This window comes from Triturus cristatus, chromosome 8 (genome assembly GCF_964204655.1).
Source record: "Triturus cristatus chromosome 8, aTriCri1.1, whole genome shotgun sequence".
NCBI classification, from domain to species: domain Eukaryota; kingdom Metazoa; phylum Chordata; class Amphibia; order Caudata; family Salamandridae; genus Triturus; species Triturus cristatus.
This window is the reverse complement of record NC_140591.1, coordinates 323,457,245-323,476,469: the sequence shown is the minus strand read 5'-3', so window position 1 is coordinate 323,476,469 and position 19,225 is coordinate 323,457,245. Positions and strand designations below refer to the sequence as shown.

The 19,225-nt window shown below is 44.6% G+C and overlaps 1 protein-coding gene across 1 annotated transcript in view; it reads right to left on the bottom strand.

Moving 5' to 3' along the window:
- CDK8 (cyclin dependent kinase 8) overlaps positions 1-19,225 on the bottom strand; it is a 218,225-nt gene that overhangs the window by 160,853 nt on the left and 38,147 nt on the right. The window lies entirely within an intron of this gene.

The window sequence follows — 19,225 nt, the reverse complement described above, 5'->3', positions numbered from 1 at the left end:
AAGGAAAATGAATTTTTAATAACATGCATTTTGTGTCAGTGTTTAAAGAAAGCTCTTATGTAATCCAACAGTTTGCAACATGAAACAAAAACGCTTAAGGGTTTAAATCAACACTAGGACACCAATTTAGACCTAATTTTCATCGTCAACGCAACAGGCGAAAGGTGTGCTATGGTGGATAAGGGGGACGATATATAAGACACTGAGGGTTATTATTTGCAAATATAGGAAACTGACAATGGTGGGTGCAAACATGATTGTACCTAAAGTGAAAACACATGAAGAGTACTTATGTCCAGGTTCGTCCGGTGTGAACGTCTGGGAGTGTGAAAGTGTTGAAGGAGTATCGTGGGTTTTCCAGGGATTACACAAAGGAAGTTCCCCAAATACTCATCTGAATGATTTATTACGACATGATATTACTACATAATACGTTATAGATTGGTTAAGTGTGTGCATATGAAACTGGTGCCGTTAGGTACATTATATTAAAAAAATGCATGAATAAAACCAACTCAAAACTGATCTGCTGTATCATTACTGTAGACATACGCAAGCCGTGGTAGAAGCTCAATCATAAATGTGTAGAATGGAAGAGAGGTGTACCTTTTAATCACCATGAAAGGGAAGGAAGCAAAGAAAAGAGTTGGACTGGTCAAAATGGGTTGAGCAAGGTTTAAGAGTGCTAATTATGGCAAGAATGTTATCTGGAGCTTCAATAAAGTTCTAAAAAAGATTTAGAAACCTGAAAATGATGCAGTCTTGGACAAAGGAATCAATAATAACTGAAGTCAACAACAAGCATTTGCAATGCAATAGGTCTCGCATTTGCAAACTTTTGAGCTATTGGCATTGTAAACGACAAACTTTTTATCTATGTGTTGGTTTTAAAAATGTACGCTACTTTGAGCATTGACATTGCAAATAACAATGCCTTTTATTTTTGTTTTCGTTTTTAAAACAAATAAAAGGCTTTGTCATTTACAAAGGCAATAGCTTAAACTCGCGTAAATGCGTTACCTATTGCATTGCAAATGCATGTCGATATCCTATTAGTACCAACTCTGCTACATTAAAAAAAAAAAAACTGAAGACACACATCATCAAAGAGCACCTCTGCTGACCCGACAGTGCACACATTTGACCTTCTCCCAATTATTGCAGTCCCAGGGGGGCATGCCCTCGTTCACTGTTCTGTTGCTCTTGAGCTAAGTTTGCGCTATACAACTACCAGCACATACATCCAAGGAAGCGAAAAGAACAGTTCAGTTTGTCCCGTTTTGCATCACAAGCAATAACCTTTGTAAAATGTTCCTTTGTTTGATGATGTCTGCTTGGATTTTTAGCCCCATTATGAGATCATTCAACGGATGGCCATTGTAATATGGAATCATGCCCCTTAGTTGCGACACTTTATTATTTATTTGCCAGTATACTCATATGGCAACATTATTTTTGGGCCTTCGCCGCCTCTTCAGGAAACCCAATCTGGTGTGTGATGGCTACTTGTGAAGAATCTGTGGCCTATGCATATGAGTGCTGTGATTTTTATATGTGAGGGGTGTAGTGGAATGTAGAAAAGTGTGTTGGTGTGTGTAAACGTTGTGAGGGTTTTCACGTAGGATGTGTGTGATATGTGGAAAAGACGTCTGTGTGAAATGAGTCACGTGTGTGTATATATATATATATATATATATATATATATATATATATATAGTGTTGTAGTATATGTGCGAATGTCTTTGAGGTACAGACAAGCTGTGAATGTTTGGGTATCTGCCTGTGATTTTGGCAGACAAAAAGAGCGGACAAACCACCGAGAAACAGAGAGCAGAATGCAGGATTTCAAGGAATTTAGAGGGGGGTGGGTGGATGTTTGAAGAGAAAGGGACGCTGAACGCCGTGTTGGTGAAATTGTTATGGCACGAACAGGGTCAATGCCTTTCCACGCACTGGTCGCGCCACGGGGGTCGTTATGTCCCGGGTGCTACCACATGCTGCAAGCTTCCACCCGACCCTTGACTGTCAGGTATCAGGGAAGACGCTGCCCGTCTCAGAGTCTTGTCGCACCAACCTAAGGAAAATATGCAGGGGAGACTATGAGAGGAGAGTGGAAGAAAGGGGGAGAAACATAAACACGCACTCTACCAGGGGACGTCAGACATCAACGCACTGACCCAGGCAATGAGGCTTGGAATTATAGGGGAGAGAACCGTCCTGCCCTAAGTTCTTTTGGGCAGTCTGTACCTCCTGTATTTTGTGGAACGGATAGGCCGGGTAGTAAGCGCTATATCAATATAATTTTAACAGCATATCAACTATCAGCATATGGAGCAGCATGCTACCCTTTCTCTGAAAGAGTCCCAACAGTAAGTCAACGGTACGAAGCGCTACATAAATGCATTTTCAATGCAATACCATTTCACCTATTATCGCATTTCTTCTGTTTTACATTTGAGAAAACAAGGCTTGTGATTAAAATGACCACATGTAACACAGAATGCTTCTCATTGCCTAGTTTAGAGACACGGAAAGGAATAATCTGGACCTCGGCTGAAAAGTAATTGCACTGAAGTGGGGGGCGGCTTGCTGAGTACAGTCACACCTACTGGCAATCGAAACATGCCATTTACAGTGGTGGGAAGCTGTAAGTCCAGTGCGGCAGGCGCTATGTAATGAACACTGCTCAGTGACATATTTTTCTAATCATTAACAACGGAGCCACGAAAGAGCCATACTTACTGCACAAGAGCGTGTTTGCTGAGCAAAGGCACCATCCCGAGCGCCGCGATAGCCGTGCGGCGGCAGGCGTTATGTAATGAACACAGCTCCATGACGTATTTTTGTTATTAGTGACAACAGAGCCGTGAAAGAGCCATACTTACTGCACAAGAGCGTGTTTGCTGAGCAACAGCGCCATCCCACGCGCCGCGGTGGCCGTGCATATTAAATGTATGCGCGAACCAGGCGCCATGGCAAAAAAAACATACAACAAAGTAGTCACTACATTCTAAGATACAGCCCTGCAGCGTACTTTCACTGTAGTTGGTCGATGCTGCTTCCTCCAGAAACGGAGGAAAACGGAAGTGACCTATCGGACCACTTGCCAACAATGAGCGAGATAAGAAGAGCAATGCAAGATTTCACCAATGGCAAGCGACAAAAGAGAAACACAATGGGTGGAGTTTCACTAGTAATACTGACTACTTAATGCCTCGCAGAGGCAGCACATGCTCAGCCTATGCAAAACCTAAAAAGCTTTGGATTTCTTTTAGAATTAGAAACCAACAGTGCCAGTAATTGCCAATCGCGTACTGGAGATACCGTCGCCAAGGCTTTCCACACACGGACCACTACGACTCGATGCAAGAACCTTTAATCCTTACACAAGGACTCACCCATAGGAGGCAATTATACCCCTTTTTGTTCTCCGACACCTGGAACATATTTCAGACTAACTCATGAGAGGTTTTTCTACCTCGCACTCTTCAAGCGACAGTACAGATCGGACTTTATTCTCTGTCATCATAGATGATCCGTCTTACACTTATTTTGCCCTGAAGAAGCCCATGCTTGGGCGAAACGCGTTGGCTGTATTGAACCTCACCAACAACACGAATAAAGCACAACTCGAAAAATGCAAGCGACGACGTGGACTCACTTTTTACTCTATTTCTGTTGTACATACTCCATGTTACGAGTCATAATATATTGTCTCTCATACCCCTTTTTCTGATTTCTTTTAGAAATAGAAACCAACAGTGCCAGTAATTGCCAAACCCCAAACCCTCCCCCCCCCTCCAAATCTCTATACATAGGCTTTAAAAACATCCACCACCGCCGTCTTAATTAGACATATAAACAAAAACAAAAGCACATTTGGGACTGTTGGCTGTCAGAGAAGCACACTGACAATAAGCTCCACACGCAACTGTGACTTTTAGAGCTACTGTAATCAGTCTATTTGTTGGAAATTGGGTTTCTGGTTGGTAGAGGTATATACCCTGGCCAAGCAGCAACCACAAGTCTAGCCAGGGTGAGTCACAAACACATCCTAAATTAACATGAGCTCACCCCCTGGTAACTTGCCTCAGAGCAGTCAGGCTTAACTTAAGAGTCAATATGTAAAGCATTTGTGCAGCACTTCAATCAGTAAAGCAGTGAAAAAAACCACACAAAAAGATACCCCACCTAGTTAGAAAAATAGAGCTAATTTAATTAACAAAACAAGACCAAAAAGATAAAAATAAATTAAGTGTAACCAGGGTTAGGAATTTGTAAAGATTAAACTGAAATGTAGTGCTTTAAAGTATAAAATGCCACCCAGGGCTATCTGGTCGTGCTAGACGGGGTCAAATCCAAATGTTCAAGCCGACCGCGATGGATTGCAAGTCAGATACAGGGACCAACCTCGTCCTCCTGCAAAGTACCTTATTTGCATCGTTAATGAACATCCGATGCGTGGAGCAGAGGAGGTGATGCATCGTCAATCCTTTGGATGTAGGCGCTGCGTCGGTTCAGCGCCGCGCATAATCGGGAATGTGTCAAAAAAGTAGGTGATGGGCTGCACTGATGGCAAGACGATGGGCTGCACTGATGGCAAGGCGATGTCCTCTCTTCTTGCAGCAGCTGTGATGCGTCTTTATAGAAGGAGATGCGCTAGTTCAGAGCAGTGCAATAGTGGCGATGTGTGGATTTTAGCAGTTGCAGCACTTTAGACCCACTTCCAAGGGCCCAGAAATGGATTGGCATCACTTGGCAGGTCAAGCTTCTCAGGTGAGAGTCCAGGTGCTGTAGGCAGATGGGCTGGAAGTCTTTGATGTCCCTGAGACTTCAAGCAGGAAGCAAGCCAGCAACCCCTTGGAGTCACTCTGATTCTGGGTTGGTGAGATGCAGGGCCAGTCCTTCTTACTCCCAAGCAAGGAGGGCAGCAGCTCAGCACAGCATAGCAGGTATCCAGCAGAGTATCTGGCAGAGTATCCAGTGGCCCAGAGGTATACTGAGTTGGTGGTATCAGAGATCTAGTACTTCTACCCAGTTGTGCCTTTGAAGTGGTGGAAACTTCAAAGAGATGACTCTTTAAAAAAAGAATTGGTTTCAACAAACACCTCCCATAGATGGTACAGAGAATAAAGCCACAAATACATTAGCCCTCAAATAAATGCCTTTTAAGTGCAAGGAGTCCCTGCCTTTCCTTTCTTGGCTCCAGACTAGCTACAAGGGGTATATGCCACCCTTTGTGTGGGAAAGGATACAGCTTATTCAGGTGTGTCAGCTCCTCCCTCCCATCCTGCCCAGGATGACCCATTAGTCATACCTAAGCTCCCTTTGTGTGTGGTTGTCTAGAAGGAATGCACAAAACCCAGCTGTCACCCCCCTCCCCTTCCCCAGACGTGTATCCATAGACAGGCAGACCGCACCAAGCAGTTAAAGTAAGAACATACCAACTTTCTAAAAGGGGTATTTTCAGAATTACAATTTAAAATCTGACTGCACCATGAATTGTAATTTGAAATTGTGATTCCACGGATTCCAGAGACACCGAACATGAGGGTCCAATCACCTCTTAATTGGAAATGACTCTTCTAAAATGTAATAAGGTAATCCCAATGTTATCCACTGGGAGAGATAGGCCTTGCAGTAGTGAAAAATAAAGGATTTTTCATTACCAGGATATGAAAACATAATAGTACATGTCCTACTTTTTAAATACACTGCACCCTGCCCTTGGGCTGTGACCAGGGCCTACCTAAGGGGTGACATTTGTATTAAAAAGGAAGGACTGGGCCTGGCAAGAGGGTTAACTTGCCAGACTGAGATGGCAGTTTAAAACTGCACATGCAGGCTCCGCAATGGCAGGCCTAAGACATGTTTAAAGGGCTACTTAAGTGGGTGGCACAATTGGTGCTGCATAAACTACTGAAACGCGCCATGTAAAGAGCCTGGTATACACCAAGGAAAAATCTACTCCAACCGGGCAATGGCCTACCAGGAACAAAATGGTATGTTTTACCACTTTCTCTGGGGCCACAAACATGCTGAAAGAAACCATCAAGAAAGATTGGAGAATTGTGAAGGGACTATAATAATTTAAGGAACCGCCTATGTTCACACTCAAAAGAAATAAAAGTATCAGAGACAACTTCGGCAGATCAAATACTGCATTATTCACCCAGACCCCCACATTGAGCACTAGGCTGAATTTACCACCAATAAGGGGACAACACAAGTGTGGCAATTTTTCAAATTGCAAGAATACTATCGAAGGAGAGGAGTTCACCAACAGACAAATCAGGATCAAGCACACATAATTTACAAACTATAACTCTAAGAATGTTTTATATTGCGTTATTTGCCCATGCAAAAAGCGTATTTTAGGAAGACAAACCAAGAAATATGTAAATGCATGATTCAACACAAGTCATGTATCAGGTGCAAAATACAGAATGCGCCCTTGGTACAACATCATGTGCAGATAAACCACATACACTGTGCAGACCTAAAATGGACAGTACCAAGATAAGTGAAAGCTATAATCCAGAATCTTTACTGCCAAGATTAGAGGCTCAAATGACACTTCGCCTAGGTACAACAGAAAATGGCCTGTTGGAAATAGAGAATGCCTTCACATAATTAAATAAGGAAGGAGACAGAACCTGAAATCTGAGGAGTCAAAAAAAGTGTGGGAAGAAAAATACAGAAAACTTTAAGGATTGAGGCAAATAATTGTGTTACACATACACAGGGAGAGGCAGGAATCCTGTAAAATCTTTCAGGCCCTCATTCGTTAACACACCATTCTGGCAAGGATACAAGTACTGTATGAGGGAACTAGAACTCCCAAGATCCTTTTGGATGTACTTCCGGTAACATATACGAGCAGCGAAGGCAGAAACCAAAAGAAACGAAAAGCAGCTGCACCGCGCGAAGGACACCGCATGAATGAAAGGTCAGGCAGTAGGAGAAATGCCAGTTACAATAAAAACCCAACACACAACACCAGTCGAATGTTTGCTTATACACTGATCTCCCTAAGCAGAAACCACGGTATCAGAGTTTTGCTGAGGCAGAGAGTAGTTTCAAAGGAACCCGACACGCTGCCCATCAACATAACAGTGCAAAAAGAAAAACACAAGGTAGGAGACATATGCCCTTATGATCTAGTGCATGAAATTACAAATATATCGCCGTTCTGGGGAGTTCACGAGCTACGTGTAGCTACCACACACAACCGCATTTACAGGCTTCTTTTCCCTCCTCAGCATTGGGAGCAGACAGACTCCGCTCCATTTGAATGGCACCATAATTTAGGGGTGCCTTCCTTTCAAGGAGGACTCAAGCCTCCAGTTGAAATGTAAGGTTGTTTTACCACATAAGGGCAATATTAGAAAACCTAAAAAAGTTCCATGACGATACACCCCATTGAACTCCCCTCTTCTCCCCTATGATTCAAACTTGAAGCTGAACATCTTCGCAGCAACTCATGATACCTGAGAGTAATTGCGAGGTGACATACCAAGTAACAAGTGAATAATTTAAAGGTATGTGACTACACAGGGACAAGCACAGCTAGCATTTATCATCACACACTTTTGCCATGTTCTACCTACAGTAGCTCCTACAACTTCAAGCCCTGAGGAAGGCCTTCCTTAAAGTGACATGCACATCTAGAAGGTCGAAACACGTCAGCGTAATTTTTAAGGATTTGAGGGCACCCAGCATTTGCTATAAGAAACAGAACTATGGAAAAATTATGGAAAAGAATAATAAGAACTAGGTCTCTTTGATTCTATTGCTCCTTAAATATTGTATGTGCGCCCCCATCCAAAGAGGCAATTTGATTTTTTTAAAAGTATAATATATGCATAAGAAAAAAGCATAGCATTTATGTTGGACACTTATTTTTGTGTTGTTAAAGAACTTGTAAATATTCATGTAATTGTCTTTCAGGAGTTATATCATTTATAGGTTTGTAGAGTATTGTCCTATCTTTTTGCATCAATTTGAATGAATGAATGAATGAACGAATGAACGAACGAATGAATGAAAGGACATTTGTATAGCGCATGGCTACCCGGAGGACTCCCAGCGCTGAGTGTGACTGATCGGATAGGGCGGAGGAGGATTAGGGAAACAGGAAGGTTTTTAATTGTCTTCGGAAGACTAGGTGGTTAGGTTCCCTCCGTAACTGGGGGGGCAGAGCATTCCATAGTTTGGCCACATTAAGAGAAAAAAGACGGCCGCCACTTCAGGCCCTCTTGACTTTAGGGACCGATACCAAATGAAGGTCATTGGATCGGAGATTCCCGTTAGCTTTATGTGGGCTAATCATAGGCACCAATAATGGAGGACCATTCCCTTGAAGGGATTTATGAACAATACAAAGGGCTTTAAAATTTACCCTATCCTTCACCGGCAGCCAATGCAGTGAACAAATGGATGGTTTAGCTGAGGTATGATTGGATACGCCCAGCAGCAGTCTGGCTGAACAGTTTTGGATCTTTTGTAATTTAGTCATGACTGCCGCTGGGGCACCTAAAAAAATGGCATTGCCATAGTCAATCCTTGAAAGTATCAAGGACTGGACCAGGACTTTCTTGGCTAGAGGAGGAAGGAGAGGAAGCCCTTTCCTAGCCATTCTGAGCAGGCCGAAACAGGTGGCCACTGTCTTTCTTGCCTGCACCTTGAATGACAGATCCTGGTCGAGCCAAATGCCCAGGCTCTTTATTTCAGTTTTAAAGACTGGAAGAGGGCCCATGCATACTGGCCACAAGGACTCCAATATAGCTGGGGCGGGGTTGCCCAAGATCATAATCTCTGTCTTATCCCCATTTAGCTTCAGCTGGGAGGCATTCATCCATTTAGAAACCTCAGTTAAACAAAAGAAAAGGGCCTTGGTCTGGTGGGTAGCTTGGTTAAGAGCCACGACTAATTGGGCGTCATCGGCGTAGGTTACCATTTGAATTCCAAATGGTGCAATGATTGCTGCCAAGGGGGCCAGATATATATTAAAAAGAGTCGGGCTTAATGACAAGCCTTGGGGGACGCCACATAGCAGAGGTTGAGGTAGTGAACTCACGTCTCCTTCAAAGACCTGAAAGAAGCGACCCTCTAGAAAGGAACAAAGCCATTTCAGGGCCGTACCAGCTATTCCTATTTTTTGAGGCGGTGGATAAGAGTACGATGGTTTACCGTATCGAATGCAGAGCTTAGGTCGAGAAGGATGATGGCTGCCGACCCTCCAGCGTCCACAATCTTTCTACCTTCCTCCACTACAGCTACCAGAGCGGTCTCCGTGCTCTGTCGTGGACGAAATCCGGTCTGAGAGGGGTGCAGAACACTATGAGAGTCCCAAAAATTGGAAAGTATAGAGTCCACATGTTTCTCTGCTATTTTGACGATCCCAAGAAGAAGAGAAGTGGGGCGATAGTTATCCAACTCAACCGGGTCCAGGTTAGGTTTTTTCAACAATTACTTTACCATTGCCCTTTTCCACTTCGGGGGCACTACTCCTGTCTTAAGGGAAGAATTAATCACATCTACAACAACAGGGGCGACTGTAGATACCGCCTTTCCAAAATGTTCATGGGAGCTGGGTCCCTGGGTGAGCCACTTTTCACCTGAGAGAATAGGGTCAAAAGGGTTTCTTGAGGGAGAGGGGATCCAACAGATGACTAGTGAGAGTGGCACCTTGATCATCGCGTACGTCCTCAACATAGGTCATCGATTGCAATATGTTATGAATTTTAGTACTAAAAAATTCCGCCTGTTTATTGCATTGTTTCCCGGACATATCAGGGGTGATGGGGGGGGCAGGGATTTTACTAAGTTTCTTAATGATCAGAAAGGTTTCTCTAGGGGAATTAGATGCCAGAAGAATTATTATTATTATTATTATTATTATTAATGAGTTTTATAACGCGCCTGGTTACCCTTGGGCATCCCCGCGCTCATCCAGAAAGAGACGTCATAACATGAGGCACTAGGAGTTAGGCAGGAAACAAGTAAGTTTTTAACAACTTGCGGAAACGCAGGAAACTTGATTCCAAGCGTAAATAAAGTGGAAGGGAGTTCCACAGAGTGGCCACATTGAAGGAGAATCTTCTGCCCCCAGATCTTGCCTTCCTTACTCTCGTGACCTGCAGCAGATGTTGATGGTCCGATCGAAGGGAACGAGAGGCTTTGTAGGGTTGCACCATATCCCGTAGGATGGGAGGGCCTTTCCCCTGCAAGATTTTATAGGCCATGCAGAGTGCCTTAAATTTCACCCTCTCCCTAACGGGAAGCCAGTGCAACGCCTTCAGCGCAGGTCGAGCAGACTGACGCCTGGGGAGATCCATCAGGAGCCTCGCGGCCGCGTTCTGCACCTGCTGTAATTTGTTTAGGGTGGACTCTGGGGCCCCCAGAAACAGCACATTACTAAAGTCCAGCCGGGAGATGATAAGCCCCTGAACAAGTAACCTCCTAGAGACCACAGGGAGGAGAGGTAGAATCTTCCTGGCTGAGCGGAGCAGACCAAAACACACGCCTGCGGTCTTTTTAGCGTGAGTCTTAAAGGTGAGGTCCTGCTCCAACCACACCCCCAAACTCTTGATCTCCTGTCTGGGGGTGGGAGCCACTCCCAGGCAACTGGGCCAGCTACCCGGAGACAGGGTAGGAGGGGAATTCCCCAATATCATCAATTCAGTTTTGGAGCCGTTAAGCTTGAGGGCTGAGCTACACATCCACGTGTAGATCTTATCCAGACACGTATGCAGCTGATCGGGATGGTAAGATGACTGGGGAAGGCCTACCACCAGCTGAGTATCATCAGCATAGCTGATAATCTTGACACCCAGGGGCAGTATCTCATTCTCCAGGGGGGCCATATAAATGTTAAATAAAGTAGGGCTCAACGAAGAGCCCTGTGGCACACCACACTGGAGAGGAACCGATGAAGATTTCATATGGCCTTCCCACACCTCAAACGTACGGCCAGCCAAAAAGGAAGAGAACCACTTCAGGGCCAGCCCGGAGACCCCCACCCCCGACAGTCGTTGGAGAAGCACTTGATGGTCCACAGTGTCAAATGCCGCACTGAGGTCGAGGAGGATCACTGCCACTGATCCCCCTGTATCCAGAATGCTCCTGGCATTCTCCACGACTGCCAGCAGGGCAGTATCGGTCCCCTGACCGGGGCGAAAACCAGTTTGAGAATCACCCAGAAGGGAATTGGACTCCAGGAAGCCCGAGAGACGCCGATTCACCAGTTTCTCCGCTACCTTACTAATGCCAGGAAGCAACGAGATAGGCCTAAAGCTGGCAAGGTCTGCAGGATCCAAGTTAGGCTTCTTCAAGAGAGCCTTGACAACAGCTCCCTTCCAACTCGGGGGCACCACTCCATGGGCAAAAGATAAATTTATAAGATCCGTCACTGGGCCGCCGATGGTAGAGGCTACCTGCTTAAGATATTTCATAGGTGCCGGATCTTTAGGCGAGCCACTTTTCATGGTCGTCAAGACTGCGAGAACTTCTTCCACACTGACAGGGCCGAAAGAGGCCAGCTCCGCTGTCCGCACCCTGGACAGAGACTCAAAATTACTATCAGAGGAATTCTCCACGCTCAACCGAGGGAGTGATAGTAGAATGTTATCAATTTTGGTTTTAAAGAAGGAGGCAAGTTCGGAACATTTCCCAAGAGGGTCAGCGTGGAAGACTTGAGGTTCGGGAGCTTTTAGGAGATCTTTAATGACCCTGAATGCCTCTTTTGAGGAGTTGGCCGCCGAGCCTATTCTCTCCTCAAAGAATACAGATTTAGCTACCCGAATAGCAGATTTGTACGTGCTAAGAGCCGCCCGATATTCTCTCCGGGTTGTCTCACTCCAGTCTTTTCTCCAAGACCGTTCCAGTCTCTTGCAGCCCCTTCTCAAAGTTCTCAAGTCTAATGTATACCAGGGCGCCGAGCCCACTCTTTTACCCATAGAAAGTTGTTTCTTCTTGGGGAGAAGAACATCAAGCGAGTTGGTCAGCCAGATGTTTAGCCTCTCATCGGCGACTAATGGATTGGACCCGAGGGGGGGCCGGGACGTCTCCAGATGGGCCGCCCAGGTATCAACTGAAAGTCTTGACCAGGCTCTTTCCACCTTGTATACCCTGGGAACAGATGTAACTGGAATATCAAGCTGCCACTGGGCAGACACCAAAAAATGGTCAGTCCAAGGCAGGGCCAGCGCTGGAAAAGCTTTAAGGCAGGCCGAGTTCGAAAATATCGGATCCAACAAGTGGCCCTTCCTATGAATGGCACCGAGATTAACCAAGTTAATCCCCAAAACTTGAAGATCACTTAGTAAGTCTACTCCCAAAGGGTTGTGAGGGTCATCAAAATGGATGTTAAAATCTCCCAAGGCGATGAAATTGCCAGTGGAAGAGGCAAGAAGGGCAGATGATTCCAAAAAGGAATTAAGAAAATTTCCCATGGGCCCAGGGGGACGATAGATCAAAAAGCCTGTCAGAGACGCCGTGGGTGAAAGTCGAAGAGAGAACTGACCGCTCTCACAGTCACTCATCCCTCCATCCTGCAACTTACAGACTAATGAGTCCCTATAAATGATAGCAATCCCTCCACCCCTCCCCACAGGCCTATCCAAATGTGCCATTAGGAAACCCAAAGGGAGAGCTGTGACTATGTCAGGGCCCGAGCAGGAAGAGATCCAAGTCTCGGTTAGAAATAACACATCCAACTTATGGTCCAAAATCAAGGAGTTAATTTCTGTGGCATGACTAGGTACAGACCGGCAATTCAGCAAGGCTATAGAGAGCATAGAATTATCATCGGGCATACACCGTCCCCCACTACATGTCCCACACGGTAGGAACGGTAGATCATCCTCATTGGCGTACCTACAAGGCGCGAGATTCGTGAACCGCCAGGACATAAGTTCTTCTCTCCTGTACCCAGTACGAGTGTGGCCCGGCTCCCCAGGAATGGGCATAGCGGCCAGCCCTGAGCCCGTCCGTGCCCGGACGGGCACAGACGGGCTGAACTCTGGCGTAACTCCGGCGTCAGTCCGGCGTGACCGCTGCGCGTGACCGCTACGCGTAAGCATGGCTGCCTAAATAGTCTCCAACCAAAGTGGAGAGAGGACTTGCTGGCGCGCTAGGACCCACTCACCCAAGATGGCCGCCACGAGTCAGGGGCGAAGGATCCGCAAAACGCAGTGAAAATAGCCCAATTAACGTGCAGGTATGATGGCAGAGGTGGGGGTATGCGTGGCCAAGCAGGTAGGACCTCAAATAATATTAGAAAAGTATTCCTAAAAAATTTTTTAAAAACGAGTAATTAAAAACAAACGCTGCCTCAAAACAAGCGCTGTATGAATAACGGACCGGTTTCTGGCATTTCAGCAGTTTTCAGCCAGGCTTGCAAGAATGTTTTCGTCATAAAAAGATGCATGGGCCTTCTTAATTTCTGCTCTGTATTTACAGATGGCTCTTCTATAATCATTCTTCTTACTGGCAGAGAAATCTTTCCTCCACCTTCTTTCATTTACTTTGCAACATTGTTTAAGAGCCCGCAGTTCCGCAAAGTACCAAGGGGATTTATATGAGCAGTTTTTTTTCTTAATCAAAGTTTTGGGTAAGACCTGATTTAATGAGTCTTCGATCCAGTTGCAGAAGTCCTTATCAGCTGCGATTGGACAGGGATCAGGTACAGGTCTGTTCTTCTCCAATACCTGGATCCAATTATCTGGATTGAGCTTGGACCAGGGCCGACTCAAGGTCATTAAAGGTTGGACTTGTGGGTTAAGGCTCCTGGGACACCAAGAAAGGGGAATAAGGAAGTGGTCGGACCAAGGGACGGGAATAGGGTAATCTCCTATAAGGTTCTCCAAATTGGAGAACACAGAGTCAAGGCGGTGTCCTTTCATGTGCGTGGCTCTTGAGACCTTATGCGGAAGTTGCAAGGTCGCAAGATCTGCTACCAATTAGACGGCAGTTACCGCTTTTGGGTCGTCGAAGTGTAGATTAAAATCGCCTAGGTGGATAAAGTTGGTGGACATGCTAGCTAGGTTAACAGCAGTCTCTACCAAAACTAAAAAGTAAAAACAATGTCAGTCAATTAAAAGCGGCGAAATTAGTTAAAACCACCTCTGCTCCCGGCTCAAGCCTCAGGAGAATCCGGCAGTGGTCTGCACGCTCGCGCCACCAGCGCTAAATGCCTTCTTCCAGTGGGGTGAGTGGAGACTAGCCCGCAACCCTGCCCACTCCTAAGATGGCGGCCGCGCCTGTCTGCTGCGGCCCCCCGGGATTTCCCTGAACACCCTCCTGAGTGCGAAGGTGAGTTTAAGATGACGCAAAGTCCTAACTAGTGCAAAATATTCTAATTAGTGCAAAATAGAGCAAAGTAAAAACAATGTCAGTCAATTAAAAGTGGCGAAATTAGTTAAAACCACCTCTGCTCCCGGCTCAAGCCTCAGGAGCATCCGAATATGTTTGAGGATCAAGCAGTCCTCAAAAAACAAAGTTGTTTATGTGGTCCAGTCTTTAAAGTTTTGTGTCAGCTTTGTGTCTTTATGTACATATTTAATGTGGTCCTCAATGCAATAAAGTGGGATACAATAGTGGGAGGTTTTCTATACAAATGAAAGGTCGAGTAAACATCTCCAATAAAAGTTTGAATTAAGTGGTGCGGAATTAGAACGTAGCCTCTTCCTAAAAATGGATGTATCTATGGTGTGAGGGGCTCTCTTTGTCTGTTTTCGTGTTAATAGATCCCGCCCCCCAATACCTAAACAGGATATCGCTCCCCATTGCGAAATTGACCGCAGGCCCACTAGTAGCATTTAATCGACAGGCCCTGGGCACATGTAGTGTACTTTACTAGGGACTTATAAGTAAATTAAATATTCCAATCATGGTTAAGCTAATGTTGCCATGTTTTAAGCAGAGACCACAACATCCTGGTCGACCGTGTCAGGGATGGAGGAATCCAAGGATCTGCCCTTGAATGGATAAACTACTTTCTTACAAACCGTTATCAAGCGGTCCGCCTAGGAAACTTCACAACCCCCAAGATTAAGAACACTTGCGGTGTTCCCCAGGGCTTCTCCCTCTCCCCGCATTTAATTTATACCTCCTCCCCCTGACCCACGCACTAAAAGAAAGGAAAGTCCAAACCTTCAATTATGCAGATGATTTTCAACTGATACCACCGTCCTCGAATTCCAGAGAACTATGCTGTTCATCCGTGACTGGATGAACAGCAACCACCTCAAGTTAAATCCAGATAAAACAGAAGTAATCCTCACAGGAGGCTCATTGAACCCCTGGAGCTCCCACTTCTGGCCTAAAGAACTGGGACAGCCCTCCATCCCCTCTACATCTGCAAAAACCTTGGGTGTCATAATAAATAAAGACCTCACCATAAAAAATCAAATTGGGTCCGTGATCTCAACATGTTGCTTTCCACTAAGGAAAATAAGAAAAATCAGTAGGTTCCTCACTCAGGAAGCAAAAACACAGGCAGTTCTCGCTATGGTGATATCCCACATTGATTATGCCAACTCTTTACCTTGGCATCCCGGCCTACCTCACCCACCGACTTCAAATGGTTCAAAACCAGGCGGCCAGACTGATCTTTCAAGTAAACAGGCGTCAACATATCATTCCTCTTCTTAAGAGACAACATTGGCTTCCAATACCCCAGAGATGCGACTTCAAGGTAGGATGCATCATCTTCAACTCCCTGAATAGTAAAAGCCCAAAATTCATCAACAGTTTGATCAACAGATATACTCCTACCCGCAACCTACGATCTGCCCACATGCACCTCCTGAGCACTCCATCTTTCAGGCTAAAACGCGCTGGAGGGACAAGGTTCGCCCCCCTAGGCCCCAAACTCTGGAACTCTCTGCCACTTGAGATCAGATCCTGCACAAACCTCATGAGCTTCCGCAAACTGCTAAAAACTTGGCTATTTAAACAGGCATACTAGTAACATCTAGTCTAACTCCTTCAGAGCAGCGCCAACAAACCAACCTGGTGTACGTGCGCTATACAAATAAAGATTAACATAACATAACTTTAGCACTGGTTAGAAGTGGTAAAGTGCCCAGAGTCCTAAAGTCAACAAAACGAATTCAGAATAAAGAGTAGGAGGAAGGCAAGATGTTTGGGGGTGACCCTGCAGAAAGGGCCTTTTCCAACACTGTTGTTTTAATATAACCGATTTAAAAGTTGAAAGGTAGGTGCTGCAATGGGTTTGAATGCTGTCAATGTCTACGCAAATACTATTTAAGGGTAAATGAGAAATCCTATTAGGAGGTGAATATTAGAACAAACTCACAAATCGCATATTTGGTCAACATTTTAGTCATTGGTATTGTCATTCTGATAAGGAATTTACGATTCGATAAGGTAGTAAGAAGGAATTATGCTCTTCTGTCTAGATCATAAACAAATTAGACTTCAGCAGGAGCTTAAAAGCAGCTGTTAAGTTAGCATTAGCTATAAAAAAAAGATGCAAGATTAATTTTACCCCAATACTGTTCAAATAGAGCAACAATCCTTCCTCCAACAAGCACAGTTTATCCTATTTATACACATTTTCACTCATATAGAACAACCACTCAATGCCCCCACAAAGAAATACAAATTAGACGCATTTTTAGAAGGTATTACATGCCAACTACATCTCACTTTTGCCACAGGCACATCCAAGGTCTCAGCTATAAATTTATTCACTGAAAAAACCATAGGTTTCACACATGTTATAGTTAGCTGGACATTTTACTGATAAAAAACCAATGAAATTCCCCCGTTATAGTTACTGTAGGCAACTATAACTCACGCGACCGTAATCCTCTGCTGATGCTAATACTGTATTTAGACACTTATTTGCCCATATCTTCTTCCATTAAATTTTAGCTATACATATATTACAAATATTTTTTTTTCATAAAGACACAAATGTCATCAGCAGAGGATTACGGTCGCGTGAGTTATAGTTGCCTACAGTAACTATAACGGGGGAATTTCATTGGTTTTTTATCAGTAAAATGTCCAGCTAACTATAACATGTGTGAAACCTATGGTTTTTTCAGTGAATTAGCAAGGTTTTTTAAATGCTATTTCCTAACTATAACGTGTGTGAAACCTATGGTTTTTTCAGTGAATTTGTACGGTTTTTTAAATGCTAAGTTACTTTACGCCATTTGTGGCGTGCGCGCCCACTTAACGCAGTTCGTTCCGTGCACGGTTTTTATCAACTTTAATAAGCCCTGTACATTTGGTGGCCTTCGGCCACCAAAAGCACAGGGGGTGAGGTCAATGTGGATAGTGTTTTTTTTATTTCGATTTTATAATTTCATGTTGCCAAAATTACGTTTTTTTTCTCTATTAATAAGCCCTGCACATTTGGTGGCCTGCGGCCACCAAAAGCACAGGGGGTGGGGTAAGTGTGGATAGTGTTTTTTTTATTTTTATTTTTTTACCGTAAGCGTACGGTAAGCTTACGGTAAGCGTACGGTAAATGTACGGTAAGCGTACCCCGCGAAATTGCCGAAAAAAAAATAAAACCGTTTTTGCTCTTGGGGGATGTTTGGGGACTCCCTCAACATGACTATGTGGGAGGGAGTTGTCAAAACAGCCCCGTAACATGTTTTTGGCCATCATGTTTGATAAACAACACTCAGTGCGAGAGACAAAATGGCGGACGCCGCTTCCTGGTTTCGGCCGATTCGAATGTTTACTAAGATCTAAGAGCCAATCAGAATCGCGCTCGTGCACGCCACCGTAAGCTTACGGTAAGCGTACGGTAAGCGTACCGTAAGCGGGCTCAGATATATATATTGATTTAAAGGCTATTTTCTCAGAATCTACTGAACAGATTTACACCAAACCTACAAAAGGCACTTCCTTGACCTAGGGACTACCTCTCTGCCAAATTTCTAGTAATTCTGTTCAGCCGTTCGGGCTGTAGCTCGTTCTAAAGGTCCTATGGAAAAATGCATGGGAAAAACGCGTTTTGGGACCCCCCTTTTATCTCAGCCCCCGCTTGACGAATCCCCCCCGAGACTTTCAGGGTAGGAGCGGAGCGTAGCGCCCCACCTATTTTGAGAAATTCGCGAGGATTCGTCGACCGGCGCCAAAGTTATTCAAAATAGAATGTTGAGGTTTTCCTATGGAAACGTGGTCCTAACTATAACTACCTACTGGCGACCGCCAGTAGGTAATAAGGCAAGGAGTAATATCTTTCTCACTGCTCAGATGAATCCACAAACGCTGAAAACTAAAAACCTCCTTGTATGACTGCATATGACAAATCACACTTCAGAAAAGAATAGCTGATATGATTAAAACATAAGGCATACAAAACCAGGCAAGAATACACCTGGAGGTATAGCAAAGGCATACTGCCAAACCATCAAAGTAATTTAGAACAGGAAAACTACAGATAGTCTAATGATCGCCAATCTGATAGCAACCCTCAAGTAAATCCACTTCTAAATATAAAGGCAGACTGGCACAAACCTAAATTAATTAATGCTCAGAACCAATGACTATAAATCCACAAGCAACATTGGGTCCTACAGATATTACCGCTGTTCCACAGCATAACCAGCAGCCCACCACAAAGGTCTGGGTTTAGCATGGAATCGTCATTTCAAACCGGATTCTTTTTTGGGCATGTTTCCCTTGTGAAGGCTGACCTACAAAAGCACTGCAAAGGGTGCAAAAGCGTTCCTCTTTTAAAGCACTTATGTCTGAATTCTATATACAGTCCCTCAGAGGAAAGCTAGACAGCTTCAAATACTCACCCAGCCACCATTTGTAGCCAATTACAAATAAGCCTAATGTCCTCATTACATGTTCCCTAAGCAAACCCACTGCCATCTCATTTGTGGAGGAACCAGCTCCATCCCCAAATGATTTACAACTAAATCTCCCTCACTACACTTCTCCTGGGACACAAATAACACTACCAGACAGCCAGGTGCAAATCTACCAGACCAGGAGTTGCTTTCATAATATCTGCCACACTTTCCGAAAACAAAGAATCCATTGCACTTCAAATCTAGTTCAAATAAAACTGTTATCCACAACATTCAGTAGCACAACTGTTGCACTATAAAATAAGCAATTGGCTTCTTAAATCTCAGTCCTGTCATCAATATTCAAGACCAAAACCATGGCTTGCTTCTTTATTAAGACATGGTTCACCCCAGCTCACAATCCGCTCCTAGGT